Source organism: Schistocerca nitens, chromosome 3, assembly GCF_023898315.1.
Source record: "Schistocerca nitens isolate TAMUIC-IGC-003100 chromosome 3, iqSchNite1.1, whole genome shotgun sequence".
Lineage (NCBI taxonomy): Eukaryota > Metazoa > Arthropoda > Insecta > Orthoptera > Acrididae > Schistocerca > Schistocerca nitens.
Window position 1 is genome coordinate 736,045,538 of NC_064616.1, and position 18,623 is coordinate 736,064,160.

General features: G+C 43.7%; 1 protein-coding gene across 1 annotated transcript in view; it reads right to left on the reverse strand.

The window, feature by feature from the left end:
* Positions 1-18,623, reverse strand: part of LOC126248710 (acyl-CoA synthetase short-chain family member 3, mitochondrial) — a 345,178-nt gene that overhangs the window by 164,737 nt on the left and 161,818 nt on the right. The gene's annotated exons all lie outside the window — the stretch shown is intronic.

Here is an 18,623-nt window from a genome sequence, read left to right on the forward strand (position 1 = left end):
ACTTTGTGAAGTGACAAGCCTCTCGGCGCTTCCGCATGTAACTTGCGTAATGTGTGCGTGCAATAGACTGCAGGCCGCAGTAATTGTCTCTCCAAGAAAAACTAACTGAAAGAATGAAACTGGCCATACGTGATTAGTATTAACGTTGTTGCTCTTGTAGTCTTCTGTCCGACGATTGGTATGCTGCAACTCTCTGCACTAGCCTATTCTGTGCAAGCCTTTTTATGTGTAGATAACTTCTACAACCTACAGTAATGGAAATAAGTATTCATACACTAGAGCGTGGAAAAGTAAACTGCCTTTATTGACAATACGAAACCAAAAACACTAATTGGATATGCACTATACACATTGGCCAGTCGCCAATGCAGCTATGCTGGTATATACAGGGTGTTACAAAAAGGTACGGCCAAACTTTCAGGAAACATTCCTCACACACAAAGAAAGAAAATATGTTATGTGGACATGTGTCCGGAAACGCTTACTTTCCATGTTAGAGCTCATTTTATTACTTCTCTTCAAATCACATTAATCATGGAATGTAAACACACAGCAACAGAACGTACCAGCGTGACTTCAAACACTTAGTTACAGGAAATGTTCAAAATGTCCTCCGTTAGCGAGGATACATGCATCCACCCTCCGTCGCATGGAATCCCTGACGCGCTGATGCAGCCCTGGAGAATGGCGTATTGTATCACAGCCGTCAACAATACGAGCACGAAGAGTCTCTACTTTTGGTACCGGGGTTGCGTAGACAAGAGCTTTCAAATGCCCCCATAAATGAAAGTCAAGAGGGTTGAGGTCAGGAGACCGTGGAGGCCATGGAATTGGTCCGCCTCTACCAATGCATCGGTCACCGAATCTGTTGTTGAGAAGTGTACGAACACTTCGACTGAAATGTGCAGGAGCTCCATCGTGCATGAACCACATGTTGTGTCGTACTTGTAAAGGCACATGAGGTAGAGTATCCCGTATGAAATCATGATAACGTGCTCCATTGAGCGTAGGTGGAAGAACATGGGGCCCAATCAAGACGTCACCAACAATGCCTGTCCAAATGTTTACAGAAAATCTGTGTTGATGACGTGATTGCACAATTGCGTGCGGATTCTCGTCAATTGGGCCAACTGGCGGTGAATCGAGGAAGTACAGTACATACTGACGAAACTAAAATGTTCTCTAACATAGAAATTAAGCGTTTCCGGACACATGTCCACATAACATCTTTTCTTTATTTGTGTGTCAGGAATGTTTCCCGAAAGTTTGGCCGTCCTGTAGAACGAGAATGAACAAGCCTTTACAAAGCAAAATACAAAAACGTCTGTCAAGTTCTCTACTGCGCTGGGAATTAAGTATTCATACACCAACAGAAAATGACCCTTCTAACAAAGCCATAACATGTTTAATACTTCGTATGCATACCCTTCCGAAGTATTACTTCTCGCAACCTCCGTAGCATGGAATGGACCAATTTTCTTGTAGTTTCCGACGTGATACCTTCCCATTCTCGAAGGAGAGCCTCTTTCAAAGAGGCCTTACTACGGATGTCGTGTTTTCTCACTCGTGTTTCCAGCTCACTCCACAAGTGTTCGATGCGCTTCAGGTCCGGACTCTGAGCTGGTGTTTTAAGAGTGTGTGGAGTGTTGTAAAGCAACCACAGCCGGACAATTTGCGCCGTATGTTTGGGATCATTGTCCTGTTGGAAGTAATAATTTCTAAGAAGACCCAAGGCGTCAACACTCTGTTGTAAGTTCTGTTCGAGAATGTTCATATACACAAATCTGTCCATGGTACCTTCCACAAACACTAACTTTCCGACACCGGAGGCTGACATACAGCCCCATACCATCACTTCACCACCTCCGTGCTTCACCGTGGGTTGAATGTTGTTTCGGTCGAGGTCTGTATTCGGTCTTCTCCAGACCAAGATCCTACCATCACTGTGCACGATACCGCTTCGGTCGCAGGTTCGAATCCTGCCTCGGGCTTGGATGTGTGTGATGTCCTTAGGTTAGTTCGGTTTGATTAGTTCTAAGTTCTAGGCGACTGATGATCTCCGAAGTTAAGTCGCATAGTGCTCAGAGCCATTTGAACCATTTTGTGCACGATATTAAATTTGATTTCATCACTAAACAATACAATATCCCAGAAGTCTGATGGCTTGGATACATGCTGTTTCGCGAATTCCATTCGCCGCTTCCTGTTCTTTCTGCTGATGTAGGGCTTTCGTCTCGGGACCCTGGCTCTGTAGCTCGAACGACTGAGAATGGTACGAACTGCCCTTGGAGTGATGTCCTTTCGGAAGCGGTCACGTACATATGCGAATAGTGCTGACGCTGTCGTTTTCGGGTTTTTCTTGATGATTCTTAGTAGCATTCTGGTCTCTCTTGTTGTAAGCTTCTGTGGACGACCGTGTCGTTCACTGTTTATTACTACATGTCTGTCCTTATATCGCTTAATGATAGATTGCAGCCGGCCGGGGTGGCCGAGCGGTTAAAGGCGCTGCAGTCTGAAACCGCGCGACCGCTACGGTCGCAGGTTCGAATCCTGCCTCGGGCATGGATGTGTGTGATGTCCTTAGGTTAGTTAGGTTTAAGTAGTTCTAAGTTCTAGGGGACTAATGACCTTAGAAGTTAAGTCCCATAGTGCTCAGAGCCATTTGAACCATTTGATAGAATGCACAGTCGCTCTGGCTTCGTCCTATGATGTTCGCAATTTCAGCATACGACTTGTGTTGAAGATATTGGGCGACAACAAATGTTTCGTTCCTCAATGGTCGTTTCCTTTCCCTTGCGGCCCATTCTGCTGTTCCACGATACCCACGTCCGACGTGCTGTTGCTCCACGGCCGCCACACGACTATACAAGTGTGGCATGCACTCCGGGGCTGCGTCAGCCGTTTGTTTGGTTGAAAATAGTTCGCTGTATGAATACATTTTGCCCTGTCGTAGACCGTGCGTAGTGTATCATATTTTATTTTCCAAGAATAGATTCATGGCATACGGGAAGCTTCATTACCAACATGGTTATCTGACGCCACATCTTCGTATTTATTCGTATCGGCGCTGTGGGTGATTTACTATCCCAACACACCGTCGTTGTTTGTCACTACCTACTGTATGAATACTTATGTTCATGACTGTATATCCATTTCTCTCCACACTTATTGCCATTATCTAATTCACTGTTACTAGAACCTTCTTTTGATGAAGCTGTGTCAAAACACTCTTTCCTCCATAATTGGAGTCATAACTCTTCGTTAGTTATTATATCTATCTATGTAACCCTTAGTATTCTTTTACAGCGCCAAAAATATTCTATCCTTTTCTTGACTATATTCCTTTTCTTCCAATTTTCACTTCCATGTAAGGCTACACTCCAGACATATACATTCGGAAAAGCTTCCAATACATCTGTGGCATGAATCAGCAAACCAGTGTTTAATAGTGTTAGTTGAAAACAGTCTTGGTTGCAATTTTAGTTTTTTTATTTACCAACTACGCGTTTCAACTTATTTAGGCATCTTCAGGCTGATCTACATAGAAAACAGAGAACAAATACATCTATGTAAGGATCGCGATCGCGTTGTGCAGACTTGGATAACCTAAAAGCATGTATAAACAGATCAAATACTGAAAGAGCAAATACCTTAAATTGGTATTTCTTAGGACGATCCTGGGCCCGCAGCTCATGGTCGTGCGGTAGCGTTCTCGCTTCTCATGCCCGGGTTCTCGGGTTCGATTCCCGGCGGGGTCAGGGATTTTCTCTGCCTCGTGATGGCTGGGTGTTGTGTGATGTCCTTAGGTTAGTTAGGTTTACGTAGATCTAAGTTCTAGGGGACTGATGACCATAGATGTTAAGTCCCATAGTGCTCAGAGCCATTTGAACCATTTTCTTAGGACGATCCTTTAGAGAGTGTAGCTAAAGGGCATCGTCGAGTACATCAGTCCAACATCGCCTCCGTTAACCTCAGTAAATACTAGAAATATAAAATAGTAAAAACGGATAAGAGAATTGACCAATGATCGGACACTCAGAAATGCAATGATAATGCCGAAGCCGTATGATAAGGTCTTACCTTTCAAGATGGACGTGAGCGACTCCAACATCTGCATAAAGCGTACACGTTCACACGAGCAAATAATAGAATAAGATGGGGCTTAAGAAGTTAGCATAATGCACTTCAGCGTCGTGTGCTAGTACTGACGCCTAATACAGAATCTGAGTATCCGATCATTGGTCAATTCTCTTATCCGTTTTTACTGTTTATATTTCTAGTAATAGGTTAACGAAGGCGATTTTGGCCTGATGTACTCGACGATGCCCTTTAGCTACACTGTCTAAAGGATCGTCCTAATAAATACCAAATTAAGGTATTTGCTCTTTCAGTATTTGATCTGTTTATACATGCTTTTAGGTTATCCAAGTCTGCACAACGCGCTTGCGATCCATAAATAGATGTATTTGTTCTCTGTTTTCTGTGTAGATCAGCCTGAAGATGCCTAAATAAGGTGAAACGCGTAGTTGATAAATAAAAAAAAACTAAAATTTCAACCAAGACTGTTTTCAACTAATACATTCAGAAAAGACTTGTTAACACTGAAATACATATTAGATTAGTGACCCGCCCTGGCTTCGCACATCAACAAAAGATTTGGATCATCCCCTTTATTTCGAAAGTTATGGCACATAAAAAGAATTGGCTCTGAGGCATTCGTATACATTCATTTGCAATGTGCCAGATCGCCAAATCAAAAAAGCAAAAATTTGTGTAACGACAAAATCGTCTGTTTCCCATGGGGCGTTTTTTCACAGCATTCGTGAGCAATGTCAAAATGGTTCAAATGGCTCTAAGCACTATAGGACTTAAATCTGAGGACATCAGTCCCCTAGACTTAGAACTACTTAAACCTAACTAACCTAGGACGTCACACACATTCATGCCCGAGGCAGGATTCGAACCTGCGACCATAGCAGCAGCGCGGTTCCGGGATAAAGCGCCTAGAACCTCTCGGATGCAGGCTGGAACCCGTCGTGGCATACTATCGATGAGATTATCAAGCCAACCCCGCTCCAAATCGCCCCACTGTTCAATGGTGATTCTGTTTAAGCCAAGCAAACTACGTGGTCATTTTAGACGTCCAAAAACAGCTCGTTTCAATCGATCCCACACATGTTCGTTTGGGTTCATGTCCGGGGAATAGGCAAGCTACTGGATTCTGGTGATCCTAGCATCCTGAAGGAACGTGTTCACGAGAACAGCCCACTGAGCACGTGGGTTATCACCCACAAAGATGAAACTGTCTCCAAAAGTTTGGCGATAAGGCCCTAGTAATGGTCGCAGAATATCTTCCTGTACCGTAGAGTAGAGCGACTGCCCTCAACAACAACGAGAGTGTACGGTAGCCTCATATAATGCCATCCCTGAACGTCGCTCCACCACCCTGTTGCACATGGCCGGCCGGTGTGGCCGAGCGGTTCTAGGCGCTTCAGTCTGGAACCGCGCAACCGCTATGGTCGCAGGTTCGAATCTTGCCTCGGGCATGGATGTGTGTGATGTCCTTAGGTTAGTTAGGTTTAAGTAGTTCTAAGTTCTAGGGGACTGATGACCTCAGATGTTAAGGCCCATAGTGCTCAGAGCCATTTGAACCATTTTGTTGCACATGTGGGACACCTGTTGGAGGCGTTCGATAGTATCGGGGTGTCTCCAAACGGGTTGTTTGCAATTATTGGGGTAGAAACAGATTCGAGTTTCGTCAAAAAACAACTCCCAATGCCAATTATTGGGCGTCCATACTACATGATTTCTCGCCCCTCTGTAATGGAGTCCATTATTCTGTGAAGTACGTCATGGCGCTCGCTATGGAGATTTGCATCATGCAGTCGTCTCCTAACAGTTTGATGCCATGCATGGCGTTCTGTAGCCTCTTCGAACGCCGAATTTAATTCTGCAGCACTCAACCAACGATTTCTCTGATTCAAAGGTCGTAGCTATCGATCATCCTGTGCTGCTGTCGACCGTGGACGGCCTGTCTGGTGTAACTTCTCAGCACTCGATGTCAACTGGAACTGATTCCATATCCGCACATCACTTCGACCCCGGTGCACAGGTCGAACTACTTCCGTGTTTGACAAGCCTTTTTCGCTTAAAATGAGGATGCGGACCCTATAATTCGTTTCGACTTCCTTCGTGGCATGATGGATGTTCACACTGCTCTCTCATGGACGTCTGTAACGCGTATCTACTGCTGTTTTACTTTCAACTGAAATTCTGCACTACCGCTACGGTCTCAGGTTGGAATCCTACCTCGGGCATGGATGTGTGTGATGTCCTTAGGTTAGTTAGGTTTAAGTAGTTCTAGGGGACTGATGACTTCAGATGTTAAGTCAGATAGTGCTTAGAGCTATTTGATCCTTTTTTTTTTTTTAATTCTGCAATCCATTCGAGTGTGGCGCACTACCTGTAGGTAGCACTATTGGCAACTTCGTGTTTGTTTACAAACAACATTAGGGGTGACCTTCCGATCGGCACAGAAAGTCATATTAGCAACACGCCTGCAGACATGTCAAGGTTATGCAAACCGTATGAAAATCGCTACAGTAGTTCCTGAGATTAGCCTTAACAAACAGACAGAAAAATATGGCGGTGGAGTTTAATTTATATGTATGGATATAAACATATTTTTCTTTTTCAGAAAAAGATTTCTTGGTTTTCCAAGACTGCATTTTATATTATTTCTACTTCGACCATCATCTGTTACCTCGATGTCCAAATAGCAAAACAAGTTTACTACTTTCAGTGTCTCATTTTCTACTATACACTGGTGTCCAAAATTAAAGCAACAAACCGCTATATTCCCGTCCTGTGTTCAATTCACGATGTAATCATACGAACTGTCCTTACGATTGTATACTGCTGGAAGATGGCATTCTGGTCAACGCATAACCAGGCTAACAGTCACGTCAGGGCACCTATCGAAAGGTGTAGTGTTTGACGAATAGGCCCACATCCACAATCGCCGTGTACACAGTCACAAATGGTGCAATTTGGCTCAGAGAAGACGCCTACCAAACTCTCTGCGGTGAAGGGCCAGAGGAAGAACGGAAGCAGGATAGCCGTAAACTGAAGTGGTCCGACGGCTTAACGTGAACCGTTCTGTTGTTTCTCGGGTGTGGTGACGGTTTATAGAGACCGAAATTGTATCCCGAAGATCACGGCACTGCCGACCACCATTTGGCTGAAAGTGCATGACGGTAGCGCCTTAGTACTGCACAGCATCTGGCATCTAACCCCGCAGCATCTACTGGACTGTTTTATCGAGGAAGAGGTTGTAAAGAAGTTTTCGGCAGAGTGGCTTTTACTGTCGGAGATCTGACGTGTCTTCACAAAAGGGAACGTCCAGAGTGGAGTCCTCAACATGCCCCCAGGACGGTCGAACAGTGGGACAATGTTCCTTTCACAGATATGTCCCGATTTAGTCTGGAGAGTGATTCTCAACGGATTCGCACCTGGAGGGAATGTGTAACACAATTTAGGGGCCAAAAAATTGTGGAAAGAGATCGATATGGAGAAGGATCCCTAGTGGTGTGGGCAGGGATTGCGTTGACCACTCGAACACCTCTTCATTAAATTGTACGGGTGAATCAGCAAAGTTTAACTGCTATTAGGTATCGTGACAAGATCTTGGGACCTCGTGTATGATTGTTGCGAGGTGATGTGTGCCCAGAATTCGTACTGATGGACGATAATGCTCGACCTCGTACAGCACAGGTGGGTGATGTTTTCTCGGAAACGGAAGATATTGCACATATGGTGTGGCCTGCTCGCTCTCCCGATTTCAGTCCCATAGAGCGTGTCTGGGATGCGCTAGGGAGATGGGTTGCATCACGTCAGCATCCACCAATCACTCTCTAAAACTTGGGAGCAGCACTGCAGGAATAATGTGCGTTGTTGCCTCAACATGGGATTGGTGACATAATTTACAGCATTCCCTGTCGCTGTCATGCCCGTATTGGTGTCAGGGGTGGTCACACCCTATATTGAGCACATTAACCAGTTGTCGGTATGTGTGTGGAAAACCGTTAAGTTCAAAACAAAAAAACTTACAACACTTTCGTCTAGCGTTGAAGTTTTTTGCGTTCTGTATTCTTTACATTGTTTCTACTTTACTATCACCTGTTTATACTGTTTTGTGGTAAAATAAACGCAACCCGGCAAAATTTTCGTTTATTGCTTTAATTTTGGACACCAGTGTAATCCCCTCAGCCTCACCTCATTTAATGTTGTTACACTACATTACCCTTATTTTACTGTTGTCGATGTTCATTCATCTTGTATCCTCTTTTCAAGATAGTGTCCATTACTCTAGAGTGATCTTTCAAGTCCTTTGTCGGCTCTGACGTTCATCGGCAAACCTTAACATTTTTATTCCTTCTATCAGTCATGTCATTCTTTTGTAAACAATTAATGTTAGTATTTTGGTAGTACTCTCAGCTGTCAGCGCCTGTCTTCTTTTGGGAATTGGAATTATTACATTCTTCCTGCAATTTGAGGGTGTATCGCGCGTTTCATACATCTTACACACCGGGCGGATAAGTTTTGTCATGGCTGGCTCTCCCTACAGGTGCCTTGTTTTCGCTTAGGTCTTTCATTGCTCCGTCAAATTCTCCTCGATGTATCACATCTCCCAGCTCATCATTATCTACTTCCCTTCCTTTTCCATACGACTGTATTATTCAAGTTTATTTCTTTCGTGTAGCCCTTCTGTATATAATAAAAGAAAAACAGATCAAGTCAGTAATGCGTTGGTCCACTTCTGGCCCTTATGCAAGCAGTTATTCGACTTGGCGCAGACTCATAGAGTTGTTGGATGTCCTCCTGAGAGATATCGTGCCACATTCTGTTCAATTGGTGCGTTAGACCGTCAGAATCCCGAGCTGTTTCGAGGGCCCTACCCATAACACTCCAATCGTTCTCCACTAGGGAGACAGCCGGCGACGTTGGTTGCCAAGGTTGGGTTTAGAGAGCACGAACACAAGAAGTAGAAACTCTTGACGTGTGCGGGAACGCATTATCTAGGTGAAATATTAAGTCCGGATGGCTTACCATGAGGAGCAACATAACGGGTCGTAGAATGTCGTCGACGTACCACCGTGCTGTAAGCGACCGCCGATGTCAACCAAAAGGCTCCTGCTACGAAAAGACCATCACTCCTGGTTGTCGGGGCGTATTGCGGGCGCCCGCATCTCGTGGTCGTGCGGTAGCGTTCTCGCTTCCCACGCCCGGGTTCCCGGGTTCGATTCCCGGCGGGGTCAGGGATTTTCTCTGCCTCGTGATGGCTGGGCGTTGTGTGCTGTCCTTAGGTTAGTTAGGTTTGAGTAGTTCTAAGTTCTAGGGGACTTGTGACCACGGCAGTTGAGTCCCATAGTGCTCAGAGCCATTTGAACCATTTGAACGTATTGCGGGCGACATTCAGGTTCGTATCCCAACGCTGTTCGGGGCGTCCTCGTACAGGTCGTTGACTGAAGTAGCATGGCATGTTCTTCAGGAATTAGTGCTTCTTCGAACTGAGCCTCGACGACTCCGACGCCATACGGCGCAACAGCCAGGAGTGAAGGTCTGCGGTACCATTTCTTTTCATAGCAGAACCCCTTTGGTTGTCATCCGCAGCACCCTTACAGCACAGAGGTACGTCAATGGTATTCTACGTTCCGTTTTGTTGCCCCTCATGGAAAGCCATCCTGGACTTATATATCAGCAAGATAATAACCGCCCGCACACGGCATTAGTTTCTACTACTTGTCTTTGTGCTTGCCAAACAATACCTTGGCCAGAAGATCGCCGGATATCTTTTCAACTCAGAGCATTCGGAACATTATGGGCAGGGCCCTCCAACCGGCTCTGGATTTTGTCAATCTAACGCGTCAATTGTCCAGAATTTGGCACATCTCGCAGGAGGACATCCAATAACTCTGTCAATCAATGTCAAGCCGAATAACTGCTTGCATAAGGCCCAGAGGTGGAGAAACGCGTTATTGTCTTACTCAATTTGTGAAGCTGTTTCTCTTGACTAAATCATCCAATTTTCCTTAAATTGTAATCATTTGTTTGTCGGTAGATGTACATCACATCTACTGATGTCTGTTCCTTTCGGATGATTCCTTTGCAGTGTGTCTTTCTTTTGTCTTAGGGAGTATTTCTTCCACCTTTGAGCCCTCTCTTCTTTACTATCTTTTCTCGCTTGTCATCGGATCTATTAACGTTCGCCAGCCGTGGTGGCCGAGTGGTTCTAGGCGCTTCAGTCCGGAACCGCGCGACTGCTACGGTTGCAGGTTCGAATCCTACCTTGGGCATGGATGTGTGTGATGTCTTTAGGTTAGTTAGGTTTAAGTAGTTCTAAGTTCTAGGGGACTGATGACCTCAGATGTTAAGTCCCATAGTGCTCAGAACCATTTGAACCATTTTTTCTTAACGTTCATACAGTTGCTTTTTCTTTCTATGGAAGTTTTTTCAAAAATTTTCCTGTGTGTGTATCTAGTACTGATATTAGGAAACTGTTTAAGTTTCAATCTAAGTCGATCGAATCGCTGGTAGTCAGAGCATTACAAACCCCCATAAACTGAAAGAACTTATACTAAGATTTCGCATGAAAGAGATGTTATTCATATTTCTTAGGTCATGCTAGTCATGCTTATTCGAACCATGTCTTCTGTTCATTAGTATTGATTAGTGGGGAGATGTAAGGATCAGTTCAAGAGTATTCCTGCATGAGACCCAGTGGCAGTATACAGCGGCACCCATGTTCATTGACTTACGGAATCCATTTGGAAGAGCTCCCCACTGTCACCTAGTACACAAATTACAAACCTGAGGAATTTCGGAAGAGCTTTGTGATTTGTCTGAAGATTTCCTAGCTCGTAGTGCTCAGAGCGTCGTTTTTCAGGTGAACCTATCATTAGATGTGAAAGTAACTACGGGCGTTCCCTAATAGTGTATCAAATGGTTCAAATGGCTCTGAGCACTATGGGACTCAACTGCTGAGGTCATTAGTCCCCTAGAACTTAGAACTAGTTAAACCTAACTAACCTAAGGACATCACAAACATCCATGCCCGAGGCAGGATTCGAACCTGCGACCGTAGCGGTCCTGCGGTTCCAGACTGCAGCGCCTTTAACCGCACGGCCACTTCGGCCGGCTTAGTGTATCACATCGCAGTTATTGTTCACGATGCAAGTGGTCAACCGCGTTACTTGTACACACCGAATATTTCACAAAGAGCTCTAGATATCGTGACAAAAGTCCAGGAAAAATTACTCTGGGGAAAAAGAAAACTTTTGTTTTTAAATTGCTAGTGATGTAACGAACATGGTGTGTTCCGATGGTTCTTAACGCAAACTCCCTTAGATTTTTTCAAACCGGCCCTAGCTTTTTCAGGCCTAAGGTTTTCCACACAACGCCCTGAATTCTGTTATTTATCGTCTCTGTAGACAACCCGTACTGCGAAATCTGGACATCTCCCTTTATTTCTAGGGTTGGTTTTGTTGTCTTTTGTTTTCTGTTGTTTTATTTGTCTAAGATTATGTATTTTTTGGATTTTTAATCATGTTTGAGGTTTTTCTGTATCGATTTTCGCAGCGATAGGAGAGCTTTGCTAGGAGGTTGCTTGAATTACCGCGATTCTCTTAATCTATGGTGAAGTATGATTTCTTGACGAAGAGGTTGTTTGAACTAAGCTGATGACTTCTGCTACATTTGTGGTGAACAGACTCTTCAAACTAACAGGATGAACAACACTGACTTTGTCAAGTCAGCGTACCTTACATATTTCGGAATTTTCATTGTTTACCAAGTCAAATTTTGCGATCCCCCAGTTTTATAAAAGATGTGTGGAGTGTCTACGACAGGAACAAATAGAAAAGGGAAAATTTTAAATTTTGGAACGACTATGGTACGGAGAGAACCAAAAAACAATCTCAATGATTGTTACTTTTGTCTTGCGAATAAAAAAAGTTTCAATAGGTACAAGAAAGTAAGTATGAGCAATCAGATCTGGAGTCAGCAAGGTGATCTATGCCACGTAGCATAGACGTTACTGTACCAGTGTTTAAATTTCGTTTTCAGACGTCGAAGAATTCCGTGATCTTATACGGGACCTCAGTCTGTGTAAGAAAGTATCTGAACTCTTGGCAGCTAGGCTAAAAGTAAAGAACAGTCTGAAGCTAGAAGCTAAAATTACTATTAACCGGACTAGAGGCAAGGGAATACTTGAAGACCTGGGTCAGTATGATGAACTTGTGTACTGAAAGAACGTCACAGAACTACTCATCGAAATGCGTTTACTGGAATATCAACCGAAAGGTTTTTATAGACTGGTCCTCCAGAAGCTTGAAATGTGTGTTATTACACAACTAGAACTTATACACATTTATTACCAATGTTCATGCAGCAAAACTAGATGGTGTATACGAAAATGCCAACATATTCCTTCTGAAACTTTGTTATCATCAGCACAAGTTGTCAATACGTGTTGATTTCATCACGGTGAACTTCTTGCATGAGTAGCAAAGTGGGTATACGAAGTAACCACTTCTCATATGCACCTGGGGATATCAGAGCACAACAGGATAGTTGTAGAACGATATTATGGCCTACAAGGGAAAACACGGGGAATGGTGGATGAATCATCATAAATGAATCTTTGCTTCACAGTGTAAAAATTATTCTCCCTTCAATGTACATAAAATAAGGCATAATAAAGCAGTTTGTGACGATATTGAATAGAAATTGAAATTGTTCCAAATATATTTGTAGATCATTTCCTGGGTGCAGTAAGCAGACACTTAACGCGGGTATCTTCGAAGGTCTTGAAGTTTACTAGTTCACCAAAAATTCAGTTTCACTACAATGATGGCAGGCACTGAATCACGTGCCAGGAACAATTTCGCTTCTGTTGTGAGGAACTTCTTGGGCAACCATAAATACCTAACTATGAAGAACTGGACCACAACATTTTACAAACTTTAAGAATTTGGGAGCTAGGATGAACACAAAATTTCGTCCACAGCCACTTACAAAGGTTTCTTGAAACGTTTGGAGATTCAGATGGGGAACAAGCAGAGAGGTTCCATCAGGACGTCAAAGAGAAGGTATCAGGGTAGATCGGACTGACACATGATGGCAAGCTAGTACCAGAACTGCAATGCGATTTCCTGATAACGGATAGAAGAGGAAAACACACAAAGATTTAAAATGCAATAATTGCGAACTTAATGTTATATGTAGACTCCAGTTTCATTGCGTCATTCATATATTCATTTTGTAATTACTTGCACATTATTTTTGATTATTGAGCAGATGATATTTTTCCGTTTTGCCTATGTTTATCTGTAAAATGTGTAGTACCTCAAAAACTAGTAACATTATTGTTCCACTGTGTTATAATACACAAAAGATAAGTAATTTGTTTTATTGGTCACACGTGCATCTTTTTTATGTATCGAGACACTGAAGAAACATTGGCTTTGGAATCTGACGATAATACTTTTTTAAGCCATTCGAAACCTCTTGGAAGGAAAAGTACAGCGCTACGACATTTGCTGAGGTTTGTATCGAATTTTTACAAAAATAATTACGTTAAGTGATTAAATATGATTATTAAGATAGGCAGGAAGCTCTTTCAGTCTTCTACAACATACCATTTCTGACAATGGGCTCAGCCCTGTTCAGCGATGTTAACGTGGTCAGTCGTCGAGAGACGACAGAATCGTAGCAGGTACATTGTTTGGTGATAAATCGGGTGAGCATGAAGCATACCATGAAGAAGTACCAGAAACTCATTGAGGAGGGCTTAGAAAAGATCCCATCATCACCCTTGTAGGAACACATTAGTTATTTAGACGAACTGGTCACTTCCTGAAACGTTCAGGCATCATATGGCCATTTATTGTGACACATGATAGGACACACAAGGATCAGGGAGGATCTGTAAGTTCACAGCTGACTGTCAGATTGGAGGGAAAAAAATTCTTCTGAAAAAAAATGTTTTCCACCAATTTCATGGTCCGTCTCCGTAACAGAGTGGTCGGCGCGACAGATCCTCATGCGAGGGATCTGGGTTTAGTTCCCAGTCCCGCCAGGGAATTTTCCTTGATAGGAAGACTGGACCGAGATACACTGAGCCTCATGATGCCAACTGAGATGCTAGCTGATTAAGAGGTAGTATATAGAAGGTAGGAACGTCGACAACGGCCGGGAGTGCGGTGTGTTGACCAAATGTCCCATCATACCGCATTCGCTGATGAGTGACTGAGGACGACACGGTGTCAGTCGACTGTTGTGTGGTCTTAGGGCGTGATCGCGTTGTTTTCTTTCCGTTTCCTACCAATTTCATGAGTTGTACGCTGAAGCGCCAAAGAAACTGGTATAGGCATCCGTATTGAAATACAGAGATATGTAGACAGGCAGAATACGGCGCTGCGGTCGGCAAAGCATATATAAGACAAGTTTCTGGAATAGTTCTTATATCGGTTAGTGCTGATACACTGGCATGTTATCAAGATTTAAATGAGTTTGAACGTCGTGCTACAGTCGGCGCACAAGCGATGGGACACAGCATCTCCGATGTAGCGATGAAGTGGGGATTCTTCGTACGACCATTTCACGATTGTACCGTGAATATCAAGAATCCGGCAAAACATCAAATCTCCGACATCGCTGCAGTTGGAAAAAGATCTTGCAACAACGGGACTAACGACGACTGAAGAAAATCGTTCAACGTGACAGAAGTACAACTCTTCCGCAAATTGCTGCAAATTTCAGTGCTGGACCATTAACAAGTGTCAGTGTGCGGACCCATCAACGAAACATCTTCGATATGGGCTTTCGGAGCCGAAGGCCTACTTGTGTACTCTTGATGACTGCACGACACAAAGCTTTACGCCTTGCCCGGGCCCGTCAACACCGACATTGGACTGTTGATGACTGGAAACATGTTGCCTGGTCAGACGAGTCTCGTTTCAAATTGTATCGAGCGGATGGGCGTGTACGGGTATGGAGACAACCTCATGAATCCATGGACCCTGCATGTCAGCAGAATTGTTCAAACTGGTGGAGGCTCTGTAATCGGGTGGGACGTGTGCAATTGAGTGATATGGGACCCCTGATACGTCTAGAGACGACTCTGACAGGTGATACGTATGTAAGCATCCTGTCTGATCACCTGCATCCATTTATGTCCATTGTGCATTCCGACGGACTTGGGCAATTCCAGTAGGACAATGCGACACTCGACACGTCCAGAATAGCTACAGAATGGCTCCAGGAACACTCTTCTGCGTTTAAACATTTCCACTGGCCAACAAATTCCCCAGACATGAACATTATTGCGCACCTCTGCGAAGGCCTGCAACGTGTCGTTCAGAGGAGGTCTCTACGCCTTCGTACTCTTACGGATTTATGGACAGCCCTGTAAGATTCGTGGTGTCAATTCCCTCCAGCACTACTTCAGACATTAGTCGAGACCATGGAACGCCGTGTTGCGGCACTTCTGCGTGTTTGGGGGGCCCTACACGATATTAGGCAGATGTGCCAGTTTCTATGGCTCTTCAGTGTATGACTTGTGTTATTTTAATCGACATCTCTTTCTCCATACTTTTTTGACCACAGGAAACAGCTACCTGCGAAATAGTGTCGTGTGCTGGCACAGGTCCATTGATCGTGACCGGGCCAAATATCTCACGAAATAAGCGTCAAACGAAAAAACTACAAAGAACGAAACTTGCTAGCTTGAAGGGGGAAACCAGATGACGCTATGGTTGGCCCGGTAGATGGCGCTGCCATAGGTCAAACGGATATCAACTGCGTTTTTTTTAAAAAATAGGAACCCCCATTTTTATTACACATTCGTGTACTACGTAAAGAAATATGAATGTTTTAGTTGGATCACTCTTTTCGCTTTGTGATAGATAGCGCTCTAATAGTCACAAACATATGGCTCACAATTTTAGACGAACAGTTGGTAATAGGTAGGTTTTTTAAATTAAAATACAGAACATAGGTACGTGTGAACATTTTATACCGGTTGTTCCAATGTGATACATGTACCTTTGTGAACTTATCATTTCTGAGAACGCATGCTATTACCTGTAAATACCACATTAATGCAATAAATGCTCAAAATAATTTCCGTCAACCTCAATGTATTTGGCAATACGTGTAACGACATTCCTCTCAACAGCGAGTAGATCGCCTTCCGTAATGTTCGCAGATGCATTGAAAATCCGCTGAAGCATGTTGTCAGGCGTTGTCGGTGGATCACGATAGCAAATATCCTTAAAATTTCCCAACAGAAAGAAATCTGGGGACGTCAGATCCGGTGAACGTGCGGGCCATGGTATGGTGCTTCGACGACCAATCCACCTGTCATGAAATATGATATTCAATACCGCATCAACCGCACGCTAGCTATGTGCCGGACATCCATCATGTTGGAAGTACATCGCCATTCTGTCATGTAGTGAAACATCTTGTAGTAACATCGGTAGAACATTACGTAGGAAATCAGCATATATTGCACCATTTAGAGTGCCATCGATAAAATGGGGGCCAATTATCCTTCCTCCCATAATGCCGCACCATACATTAACCCTCCAAGGTCGCTGATGTTCCACTCGTCGCAGCCACCGTGGATTTTCCGTTGCCCAATAGTGCATATTATGCCGGTTTACGTTACCGCTGTTGGTGAATGACGCTTCGTCGCTAAATAGAACGAGTGCAAAAAATCTGTCATCTTCCCGTAATTTCTCTTGTGCCCAGTGGCAGAACTGTACACGACGTTCAAAGTCGTCGCCATGCAATTACTAGTGCATAGAAATATGGTAGGGTGTAATCGATGTTGATGTAGCATTCTCAACACCGACATTTTTGAGATTCCCGATTCTCGCGCAATTTGTCTGCTACTGATGTGCGGATTACCCGCGACGGCAGCTGAAACACCTACTTGGGCATCATCATTTGTTGCAGGTCGTGATTGACGTTTCACATGTGGCTGAACACTTCCTGTTTCCTTAGATAACGTAACTATCCGGCGAACGGTCCGGAAACTTGGATGATGTCGTCCAGGATACCGAGCAACATACATAGCACACGCCCGTTGGGCATTTTGATCACAATAACCATACATCAAGGTGTTATCGACCTTTTCCGCAATTGGTATAAGGTCCATTTTAACACGGGTAATGTATCACGAAGCACTGGCGGAATGTTACGTGATACCACGTACTTACACGTTTGTGACTATTTCAGCGCCATCTATAACGAAGCGAAAAAAGTGGTCCAACTAAACCATTCATATTTCTTTACGTATTACACGAATATGTAATAAAAAATGGGGGTTCCTATTTAAAAAAGCGCAGTTGATATCCGTTTGACCTATGGCAGCGCCATCTAGCGGGTCAGCCATAGCGCCATCTGGTTTCCCCCTTCAAGCTAGACGAGTTTCGTTCATTGTAGTTTTTTCGTTTGATGCTTATTTCGTGAGATATTTGGCCTGGTCACTAACAATGGACCACCCTGTAGACTGTGGAGTCAGTGTGGCCTGCTTGGTGCAATTGGGACATTGTCGACAGTGTGAGTTTGTGGTACTGTTGTAATTACTCGAATTAGCCTATATAATGGCTGGTTAGAGTTGGTTGGCGACGATGATAGAGAGTTGGTTTTGTCAGGAATGGGCTACTGAGCTAGGAAGTAATTAATATTCTTTAAACTGATTTTTTAAAATATATAATTACATTGACATGTGAGGTATCCAACCAACTACCCCTTGTTGTATATACAAAGTAATATAGTTTCCTATAGATGCAAGCAGAACTCCTTCTCAGCATTATACTCTTGTTACACACAAGCTACTATTTCTATAAGAGATAAGTGCTCTTACTGTCACTCATTTTGTGAACTTCTGTTTCTTCACCAGTTGGCCTACTTGATCAGTCACTGACCACTTGGCTTTACTCTCATAGACAAGCTCAATCAGTGGTTTAGTTCTATTATTAACTGAAATGACTAATAGTAGCTATTTCAGACAGGGACGAAGACCAGCTGTTTCTATTCAACATCATGTTTAAGATGATATTTGTGCATGTATTTTGGATGAGGAAAGTGGGTAGTTGTGTGTCCTCGAAAAGTAACTTAATCTAAGTTGCTGAAAGTATAGTAACTGTTGTCTCTTACCTATGTGATATCACGATTTCTGGTATGGTCATGGAGATAAGGTAGTGCTGACGCTAATATAACATAATTCTTAGTACCATCTCCCTCTACTCCTTGGCTTTGGCATGCAGTTCCCAGGAAGGCCTTTGAGATAAGGGAGTGTTGCGCTGCTGTCAGTGAAATATAATATGTGCAGTTGTCTCAGCTATAATATGACACTGCAGATAGAAATGTGCTGATGGATGCTGCGTCAGCGATTTTAGCCCATATTCCCACTGCCCTACTACTCATCGTCATCTTGTAGTCAATGTTTCTAAAATTCCATCAAGAGCTGCTGCTAGCCATCACTGCCCAATCACGTCTTGAATCTGGCTGGGTCCTCGCTAGACCCTGGATGCGTGATACTGACACTTCTA